The sequence below is a fragment of the Phocoena phocoena genome, chromosome X (genome assembly GCF_963924675.1).
Source record: "Phocoena phocoena chromosome X, mPhoPho1.1, whole genome shotgun sequence".
Lineage (NCBI taxonomy): Eukaryota > Metazoa > Chordata > Mammalia > Artiodactyla > Phocoenidae > Phocoena > Phocoena phocoena.
In genome coordinates, this window is record NC_089240.1 from 11336895 (window position 1) to 11348059 (window position 11165).

Genomic DNA, 11165 nt, shown 5'->3' on the forward strand with positions numbered 1-11165 from the left:
CGGCCATTTACATTCCTGCATTTAAAGTCCATAAAGACAAAGAAATATATGATTACAATATACATTAGGTTTTTCTTTTTTTTAATAATTATAATAGAGATTTAGCTAAATTAATACATTTACAGCCCTGATAGTTCTACATTGTACATTTTAGGTTTAACCAGCTTCATAAAAATACTTTAGGATGGCCGTATCCAGATTTAGACTACATGATTATTTCTTTGCCCATTCTTCTCTCTCTTTTCTTTCCTGAATGACCTCTTTCAGATGCGGTTCGAGGTAGAATTTATCCTCCTCATATTTTGTCCACTGCTCTTCAGGCAAGATCTGCTGCCTCATGGTCAGGTCCAGGGCTCTCTTAATGCGAAACACCCTGTCATTATAAAGGTTCTCAGGAAGCCTTCTTATGGCTTCTTTTACATCGTCATTCTCACATATTGTATCATCTCGCATTAAGCCCAGTTTATTGAACCCGGCAGCATTGTGATACCATTTTCGAATACCCTCCAGCCACTTGCTTGACAGGCCTACTCACCATTTTAACCTGAGACAGAAGCGTTGCCTGCTGGGTAAGTCTTATACATTAGGTTTTGTTATAAGATTACAGAATGACTTGCACAACATAATTCTGATTTTATTAAAACTTATATATATATATGCATTGACACAAAGGTGAAAACTAAAAGGAAAAATATCCAAAAATTAATATTAACCATATCCAGCTATTGGATTTATGGGTGACTTGCATTATATTCTTATTTTTTTATGGATTCCAGATGTTCTTTCCTAAGCACGTATTGCCTTTATAAGCGGAACAAATACACTGTAATTAAAACAATTTTAATTTTTATTGATAATTCATGTGAGAAACTGTTAGGTTAGCAAGTAGTGCTTTGGGACAACATTTCACAGGGAGAGTTCCAGGGTACAGTTGCAAAAGCTGCAGAGCTGATCAGATCTACAGCAGCCATGGCCAACCCACAGCTAATGACTTGTGAGCAAGAGAAAACGTTTTATTCCTATAAATTACTGTAAATGACGGTTGTTTGTTATTGCGAGAAAGCTAAGTCAGAAGATAATGTTTGAAAGTTTCATGACCCTGTTAGTTATTCTCTTTACTATGAATCTTCTCCTAATAAAATTCATATAATGCTAGATTGGAACACTTTGGGGTTTGTTTTCCTTTCTAATTTTTCAGATGAGTAAGCTGAGGCTCAAGCATGTAAAATAACTACCCTAAAGGCACAGTGATTTAATTGCAAAACGACGATTGGAGTTTTCTTTGTCTAGAGTCTCTTCACTATTTTTCCTAGTGGATGGGGCAACTGAGAGATTATTGGGGAGATCTTGTATGCTGGTGCCCCAAGTACCATCTACCTAGGTCCAGTTTCTTTTGTTTGTTTTTTTAACCATAGTGTTACTGAACAGTTCAATTTCTGTCCTCTCTGTTGTAGATTACAGACCTGGAATCAGAAGCATGTAATAAAAGCTGGGCAGAATCTATATATGAAAACATTTAGGAACTTATTAAAAGTCACTAAAGGACACCAAATAATTGTTTATGGTTAGAAAATCAAAACAATGTAGATATACCACTTCTCTTCAAAGTGGTCTATAGAATCAATGGAAGTTCAATGAAAATCACAACAGATTCTAATTCAAAAAATTATATGGAAGAGAAAGGAGTCTCTTTCTCCTTTCTGTATGTACATTCATGAAGAAAAATAGGGTGAGCTTATTTACTATGGGAGATATTACTATATAATAAAGTGAAAGGGTATGGTAATTAGGACAGTGAAGAATTCGTACAGGGATAGAAAAAAATAGACCAATGATACAGCAGTGCCCAGAAACATACAAGGAGAGCATTTCAGATCAGTGGAGAATGGATGGGCTTCTCAATAAACAGTGGTCTGACTAATTAATTAATTAATCTATAAAGAAAAAAAATGGATCCTAATTACAGATCATCCACACAATTAGTTCCAGATAGTTTAAAAACTTAAGTGAGGAAAGCAAAACTTTAAAATTTCTAGAAGAAAAATAGGAGACTATCTTTATGAGCTTTGGGTGGAAAGGAGTTTTGTAAACTACATATAAAAGTATAAGCTATTAATGAAACATGATAAGTGTGATAACATTAAAAAAATAAAGAACTTTTGGGCTTTCCTGGTGGCGCAGTGGATACAAATCCACCTGCCAATGCAGGGGACATGGGTTCGAGCCCTGGTCCAGGAAGATCCCACGTGCCGCGGAGCAACTAAGCCTGTGCACCACAACTACTGAGCCTGCGCTCTAGAGCCCGCGACTCACAACTACTGAGCACGCGTGCCACAACTACTGAAGCCCACGTGCCTAGAGGCCGTGCTCCACAACAAGAGAACCCACTGCAATGAGAAGCCCACACACCACAACAAAGAGTAGCCCCCACTCGCCACAACTAGAGAAAGCCCACGTGCAGCGACGAAGACCCAACGCAGCCAAAAAAAAATAAAATAATAAATAAATTTATTTTAAAAAATTAAGAACTTTTGGTGATCAAAATATGCTATAAAGAAATTGAAAATATAAGCCACAAACTAGGAGGAAATATTTGCAACTTATATCATCAACAAAGAATTATTCTCCAAAATACATTAAGAAATGATAAAAATTCATTTAAAGATCCATATAAAGATATAAAAATCTGTATAAGTCCATATAAAGATAAGCAAACTAAGGAAAAATGATCAAAGGACATTTACAGAAAGGGGAAACCTCAATGACCAATAAACTTAGAAAAACATGCTTGATCTCATTACACGTTGGGGAAATTTGAAGGACAACTAGAATGAGATGTCTTTGCAGTCCACCAGTGCTATGGACTGAACTGTGTCTCCCCCAAAATGTATATGTTGATGTCACCCAATGTGACTGTATTTGGAGTAAGGAATTAATTAAGATTAAATGACATCATTAGGGTGGGACCCTAATCCCATAGGATTAGTGTTCTTATAAGAAAAGACACAGAGAGAGCTCTCTCTCTCTCTCCCCTCCATCCCTCTCTGCCAAGTGAGGACAGAGTGAGAAGATGGCCATCTGCAGTCCAGGAAGAGAGCCCTCATTAGAACCCAACTATGCTGGTAACCTGACCTTGGACTTTCAGGTTCTAGAATTGTGAGAAAATAAGTTTTTGTTGCTTAAGCCACCCAGGCTATGGTATTTTGTTATGGCAGCTCAAGCTTACTAAGACAATCAGATAGGCAAAACATTTTAAAGCCCGACAATACCAAGTGGTATGCATATGAGTGAGGGAAAATCTTATAGATTCCTAGTGGAATTATAAATAAGTACTTTGAAAAAATTTGGCACTATTCATTAATTTTTAAAATAGTGTAACCTCCAACCTAGATATTTTACTTCCTGCTATTACCCTAGAGAATCTCTTCTATGTGCACATAGGAAACATAAACAAAAATGTTTTTAGCCACATTTTTATAACAGAAGAAAGCACAAACAAAACAAAAACCAAGAACAGCAACAACACTAAAAGTAATATAAATGCCTGTTTTAGGAGAAAGGTTAAGAACATTCTGGAATAATAATAAAATGGAACACTCCACAGTAGAGAAAATTAACAACCTAGTACTAAATTCATCAACATGGGTTAACCACAGAAACATAACACTGAATAAAAAAGCAAATGGTAGAGGAATACCATTTATAAGAATTTTAGAAAACAGTTTAAACTCTTTGCATTTTAAGAATGCATGTGTATGTCCACATGTGCCACAGAAATCTTAAAGAGAATCAGTATAATAATACAGATGCTAAATGTGGATAATCACTACCCTGGAGGAATAAGAGAGGAGTCAAGAAAGGACAAACGGAGGGCTTCAAATTTTGGATATTTTACATTTCTTAGCTGGTGACTGGTACAAGGGAGCTTATTTTATTAATATTTTATAGGATACACATACTCATTTGTATTCACCAGATATTTTAGAATAAATGACAAAATTAAAATTATTGAGAAGTATATTCTGGAAATTAATGTGATTTTCTTAATTAATGGGTACATATCCTTAAGTTCTAGATCGTACTGGAGAAATATAACTAAAGAAACAAGGTACATGACTCATGACAGAATTTAAATCTGACTAATTGGACCTAATTGCTGAGAGACACACTGTGATTTGCTCAATTTTATCATTAAGTTCAGGGAACATGAAACCACCATGAAAAATCAGTGAAACAGCATCTCAAAATGTACCTTGCCTGATTATGCAATGATTATGTTTAGCTTCAATTAATTATGACAATTAAGTAGTTCTTACTCTAGTGGTAGCATTAACTCATTACATTAATTTGTTAGCAGAAGAATTAGCTTGTGACCTGAAAGGGGAATGGCTTTTTCTGATACATTGGCATTTGAAAAAATGATTAATATGCCTCTTTTGAAGGGACATATATGTAGACTCTTTCTGTGAAACATTTTTTATTGAGTGAGTCTTACTTTCATATCAGCTAATATTACACACTATTAAGTATTATATAATATAAAATATATTAACCCTGGAGGGAAAAAAGTAATGATGAATTCTGTTTCAAAATTCTATACTGAACACATAGCCTCCCCCTCCTTAATAAAATCTTTAGAAATGATAGCAAAGATATGATAAATTAATGACCGCATCATCAATTACAAAAACAAAAAGAAGAACGTTGGCAAACCAGAAACTCTGAGAAAGTTCTGAAAGGTAGAAAACCAAGAGAACTGTACTGAAAAAGGAGATAGCAGACCCAAATGCTTGGAAGTGAGGTCCACATCAAAAGGAGAGAACAACACTAAGAACTCTTCCCTCCTGGGTGTCCATGATCCCAGGAGCAGAAAGGGGCTGGCTCCTGCATGTTGGTTAGTGTAGGGCAGCAGCAAGAGTAGTCAGGGATATTCCTGCATGAACTGAGCCGTACACTAGCAAAGGGGAATGCCTGTCAGTCTCTTGTGGGATCTTGAATCAAAGAATAAAGTCATATCCCTGAGAGGGACAGGGAAACCAATCATAGAGGATAAGCTGCTGAGGTTCAGTGCCTGGCAGTTCAGCTGTCCATCCACTAGTCTTACTTCAAATGCACTGAAAATAGAAATCACTGTAGCATCTCTTGTCTATCCAGAGATTTTGATTACAAAGTTGAGTATACAAACCCAAATTTCTACACGTTTAACGAAAGCCAATTATGAAGGGGACACAAGAGACCCAGCAAACGAAAGAATTTCCAACTAAGGAAACAGGATAAGAGGAGTAAATGGGACAGGGTTTTAAAATAAGCTTAATTTGTATCCTTAGACAGTAAAAGGGATTTGTACCTATGAAGAGAAACAAGTGTTGTCAATTATAGTCTTAGATATTAAAACTAATAATTAGAAAATAAAAAGCTCAACTGGATAACTGCATAGCAGATTCATAAATTCCAATATCCTTAAATATTTCTGGAGAGAGAAAATAGAGATAATGGAAGTACAACTCAGTATGTTAGGATTTCTCAATGGTAAATAAAGAATAGTCAATAGAAAGAATAAAGACTGACCCAACCACTTGCTGAGCAAAATAAATTGAACAATACTCGGTGCCACACACACAGACACAGACACAGAAACACATACACACACGCTTGTTTGGCTTCACTGTGCGTGGGGCACACGAACTTGGGTTCAACAACAGAAGGAGACAGTGGGGTTCAAGAAGCAACGCTGGGGTTTCCCTGGTGGTGCAGTGGTTGGGAATCCGCCTGCCAATGCAGGGGACACGGGTTCGAGCCCTCGTCCGGGAAGATTCCACATGCCGTGGAGCAACTAAGCCCGTGCACCACAACTACTGAGCCTGCACTCTGGAGCCCAGGAGCCACAACTACTGAGCCCGCGTGCCACAACTACTGAAGCCCACGTGCCCAGAGGCCGTGCTCCGCAACAAGAGAAGCCACCGCAGTGAGAAGCCCGCGCACCGCAACGAAGAGTAGCCCCCGCTCGCCGCAACTACAGAAAGCCTGCGCGCAGCAATGAAGACCCAACGCAGCCAAAAACAATAAATAAAATAAAATAAAGTAAATAAATTTATTTTAAAAAAGAAGCAACACTAAGCAGAGAAATTAGTAAGACTTCTTGTTAAATCAAAATTAGCACTAATTATACATTTTAAAAACATGTCCCATAATACATCTCCACATCAAGGGGATGACAGAGATAGAAGGTAAATCCAAGCATGCTAATTATTTTGCTTTATTTGGAGAAGGATCTTCTACTGATTTACTTTAGTTTGGAGGAGGGCAAACCATCAAAGAGCCAGAAGGAAAAAAAAGAGCAGCAAAAAGTAGCTACAGTGCAAAAAAAAGAGATGCCTATAGTACATAATAGACTAAATATATGAGTATTAAAAATAAATGAGTCTATAAACTACAACCCAGATAAATAAACACATGAATAAAATATATCAGGCAAAATGTCACAAAACGGACGGATTCAAAAAAAAAACAGAGAAGAGTTCTGTTCAGGCAATGGCCGAGTCTCTTGTATCCAACTATCAATCCCACAGATAACAATTAAAAACTGGCAACGCACTTTTAAGATAAACTATTTTAAAAGTGTGGTGAATGAATAAAGCTGGAAGAAATAAGACACAAGTTGACCCTTGAAAGAAAACTGCACTGGGTTAAATTTACGTTTATAGGACTTTCTGCCTGAGGGCACTCCAGCCAGCCCAGCAAGGGGCTGCTAAAACTCCAGCACAAAGCCACAGTCTTAACTGCTTGAGGAATTCAAAGATAGATAGAGTTCTGAACTACTAGAGCAGTGGGAAGGTAAGTAGGCTTATCCTAAAGGAGGGAGCCATACAAGGGGAGACTGGAAATCTGATACTAACTCCACCCAAATACTGTGTAAGTAGGATTCCCAGAGTCCTAGGGAAAGCCAAGATCTGCAAAGCTAAAAGAACCGAGCGGGTTCAGCTGCCACCTACTGCCGAAAAGAGTTTTGAATCTGAATCCAGCCGAACTGTTAAAGCAACTTCCTGTGCCCGACACACAGTCAGGCCAAACAAACGGAAACGTCCGAGTTTGGAGCAGAGAAAGGCCATGCAAGGAGAGGGGTGGCTCATGCCCTAAAAAGCCCTGAGCTCCCCGACGGCTTTCGGCAAAGCACTTTTAAAAGCCAGGTTGGTCTGTGTCTTTATTTCTGTCCTGCCCCTAGGTTCATCAGAAGCTTTTTTTTTTTTAGATTTCATATATATGTGTTAGCATACGGTATTTGTTTTTCTCTTTCTGACTTACTTCACTCTGTATGACAGACTCTAGGTCCATCCACCTCACTACAAATAACCCAATTTTTTTCTTTTTATGGCTGAGTAATATTCTATTGCATATATGTGCCACATCTTCTTTATCCATTCATCTGTCGATGGACACTTAAGTTGCTTCCATGTCCTGGCTATTGTAAATAGAGCTGCAACGAACATTGTGGTACATGACTCTTTTTGAATTATGGTTTTCTCAGGGTTTATGCCCAGTAGTGGGATCGCTGGGTCATATGGTAGTTTTATTTTTAGTTTTTTAAGGAACCTCCATACTCTTCTCCATAGGGGCAGGACAGGAATAAAGACACAGACGTAGAGAATGGACTTGAGGACATGGGGAGGGGGAAGGGTAAGCTGGGATGAAGTGAGAGAGTGGCATTGACATATATACACTACCAAATATAAAATAGCTAGTGGGAAGCAGCCGCATAGCACAGGGAGATCAGCTCTGTGACCACCTAGGGGGGTGGGACAGGGAGGGTGGGAGGGAGATGCAAGAGGGAGGGGATATGGGGATATAAGTATATGTATAGCTGATTCACTTTGTTATACAGCAGAAACTAACACAACAATGTAAAGCAATTATACTCCAATAAAGATGTTAAAAAATATGAATCTCAAACCAGCAAAATAATATGTAGTGGGTCAACTTGATCTCTGACATCAAAATAAACCTTGCATGGACCCCATAGTAAAAAAAAAAAAAGCCAGGTTGGTGAGGGTGGTATCTCAGGGTCTGTGATCAGCTTGTGCACAGTTCTCTGATTGGCTGATGGTGCGGTAGCAGGGCGGTGTCATAGGGGTTCACATTATCAGTCCTTAGGCTCCAGGAGGCCTGGGGATATGTGCTCATGGTCATGAAGTAGTTAACATCTTCCATTTGTTGGAGAGGGGGGATTTTTACATCTGCAAAACAACTCAGGAAATGTGCATCAAATACTATTATCTAGGTACCTCAGAGAAGAGCTAAAGCAGAGGATATGGGGGAAGGCCTGTCCCAGGAAGGCCCCCATGGGGTCTTGCTCGGTTACAAAATTAATTGCCTACTAGAATAAAAATCATCCCTTTTCAATGGAAGATGATGTAATCTAAAATCTCTACAATATATTTTCTAAATTTGGTGACATATTTAAACTCATGTATGTAAGAAGCTCAGTGAACCCTACACGAGATAAATACAAAGAAAACCATACCTAGGCACATCAGCGTCAAACTGCTGAAAAGCAAAGATAAAAAGAAAATCTTGAAGGCAGACAAAGAGAAATAGTACATTGAACACATTGCAATGATTCAATTAATGACTCATCTTATATCAGAAACAGTGGAGGCTAGAAGACATAGAATGGAAATCTCTAAAGCCATAAAAGAAAAAAGTAAATCAATGCAGAATTCTGTTCAAACATCCACTAAAAATGAAGGCTATTTTCCCTCCTTCCTTCCTTCCTTCCTTAATAATTCAGTCCAAAAGCCATGCAGGGTAATGGCCGGGACCCTGTAGGGGTGAGAAGGACGATTATACGGAGGAGGAGTGGTAGCTCAGGTTGCCCATGTCAGACCCCAAGTAAGTTAAGAAAGGTGTCTGGATGGGAGTAGAGGTTTTGATGGGAAGACTGGTTACATACTAGAAAATTGATCCTATAAGTAAATATACTGAAGATAACTGGAGTCAGGTTTCTCACTGCTGGATAAAAGAGGTATTAATATATAGGGAGAAATTTAGAATATACTTTATTGTATTATGTTGGAATCAGAGGTATCAGTGCGAATTCAAAAATCTATATAATCAGTAGAAATAAGCATGTATAGTATCTAGATCTTGGTTTTTGAACACTATTTTCCAGTAAATGAACCAGAACTCCTTAGAGAAAAGGCCAATTCAAGGTCAGGACAGGGAAATACAAGATTAGCTTGAAATATCTCACTCACCAGAAAGTAACAACTACTCAAAAAAATTTACCAGATATTCCAAAAGGATACAGGTAGCTGTTTGAGGAGGCTCAAATTAGTAAAATCTAGAGCAATTTGAGCATGAAAATAAAGAGATTAATGGATAACTTAATAAACTAAGAGTCTATGAGTCTATACTAATGAAAAAAAGCAGATAAATAAATTAATGATGGGGAAGAAAAAAACCCTTCCTTACAGAAAAACGCCAACCAATAAATAGAGAATGATGGAATTAGAAAACCACCAATGGATGCTTAAACTAATGGGTAAACATCTGATGAGGAAGAGTATTGAACCCATATTTACTCATTGATTATAATGGGGAGAAGCATAACTGCACAGTGGTGAGCCTGGAAAACCCCACCTTAATCAAGTGATCAAAGTTAACACTACCTATACTGGGGCAAACCAACCTCATGCGGATTCTGATATCATACACCGAGAAGCACACGATATCACTTCTGTGGTGTTCCTGCCAATAACGAATAATCTGGAATTTAGTAATGAGGAAACATGGTGAGGAGCATCCTCCATGATTGTTGGCCTGTCTCTTCAACAACGTCAAGATTAAAAAGAGCAAAGAGGCTCGGGGATATAGAGATCTGGAAGGAGTCGCTTTCACTCTTTTTAACAATGACAAAACGATGGGAAAACTGCAAATTCAGGAGTTTCCTGAGCCATAGGGAAGCTGTTTCATAACAACGTTGACCCAATATCCATGAGAAGCAAACCCTGATTTATCTGGGGTAGACCTAACTGCACACCAGTAAGAAGAATGCAACCAGGGTAGTTTGCAGATTTGCAGAGGGTGAGACTGAACCCTCTTCAAAGTTTTTCTCCACACTCACCACCAGGTATGTACAAAACAGATTAAAGAAAGTATTAAGAAAATGTCCTTGGGACTTCCCTGGTGGTGCAGTGGTTGGGAATCCGCCTGCCAGTGCAGGGGACACGGGTTCGATCCCTGGTCTGGGAAGATCCCACATGCCATGGAGCAACTAAGCCCATGCGCCACAACTACTGAGCCTGCACCCTACAGCCTGTGAGCCACAACTACTGAGCCCATGTGCCACAACTACTGAAGCCCACACGCCTAGAGCCCGTGCTCCACAACAAGAGAAGCCACCACAGTGAGAAGCCCGCGCACCACAGCGAAGAGTAGCCCCAGCTCACCCCAACTAGAGAAAGCCCAGGCACAGCAACGAAGACCCAGCACAGCCAAAAATAAATTTTAAAATAAATAAATTTATTAAAAAAAAAAGAAAATGTCCTGTGTGGAGTAGATGACGTGATGGAACCACCAAAGCTGAGGGGCCACAGACCCTTCTCCTCTATGTTCTCTATAGAATGAAATCCTGTCATAAAAGTTATAGAACTGCCATAAATGTCCAGTTAGTTTTTTTTAAGTGAAATTTGTATTGAAATATAACGTTATCTTTATCCATTCACTTGTTGATGGACATTTTTTGGTTGCTTCCATGTCTTGGCTATTGTAAATAGCGCTGCAATGAACATTGGGGTGCATGTATCTTTTCCAATTATAGTTTTCTCTGGATATATGCCCAGGAGTGGGATTGCAGGATCATATGGTAACTCTATTTTTAGTTTTTGAAGGAATGGATAAAGAAGATGTGGTACATATATACAATGGAATATTACCCAGCCATAAAAGAGAATGAAATAATGCCATTTGCACCAACTTGGATGGCCCTAGAGGTTATCATACTAAGTGAAGTAAGCCAGACAAAGACATATATCATATGATATTGCTCATATGTGGAATCTAGAAAAAAAAAGATACAAATGAATTTATCTATAAAACAGAAATAGACCCACAGACATAGAAAACAAACTTATGTTTACTGAAGGGGAAAGGGAGGGGAGGGATAAACG

The 11165-nt window shown here is 38.5% G+C and overlaps 1 pseudogene; it reads right to left on the reverse strand.

Moving 5' to 3' along the window:
- Positions 1 to 213: 213 nt before the first annotated feature.
- LOC136143015 (cytochrome b-c1 complex subunit 7 pseudogene) lies at positions 214 to 453 on the reverse strand (annotated as a pseudogene).
- Positions 454 to 11165: the final 10712 nt, after the last annotated feature.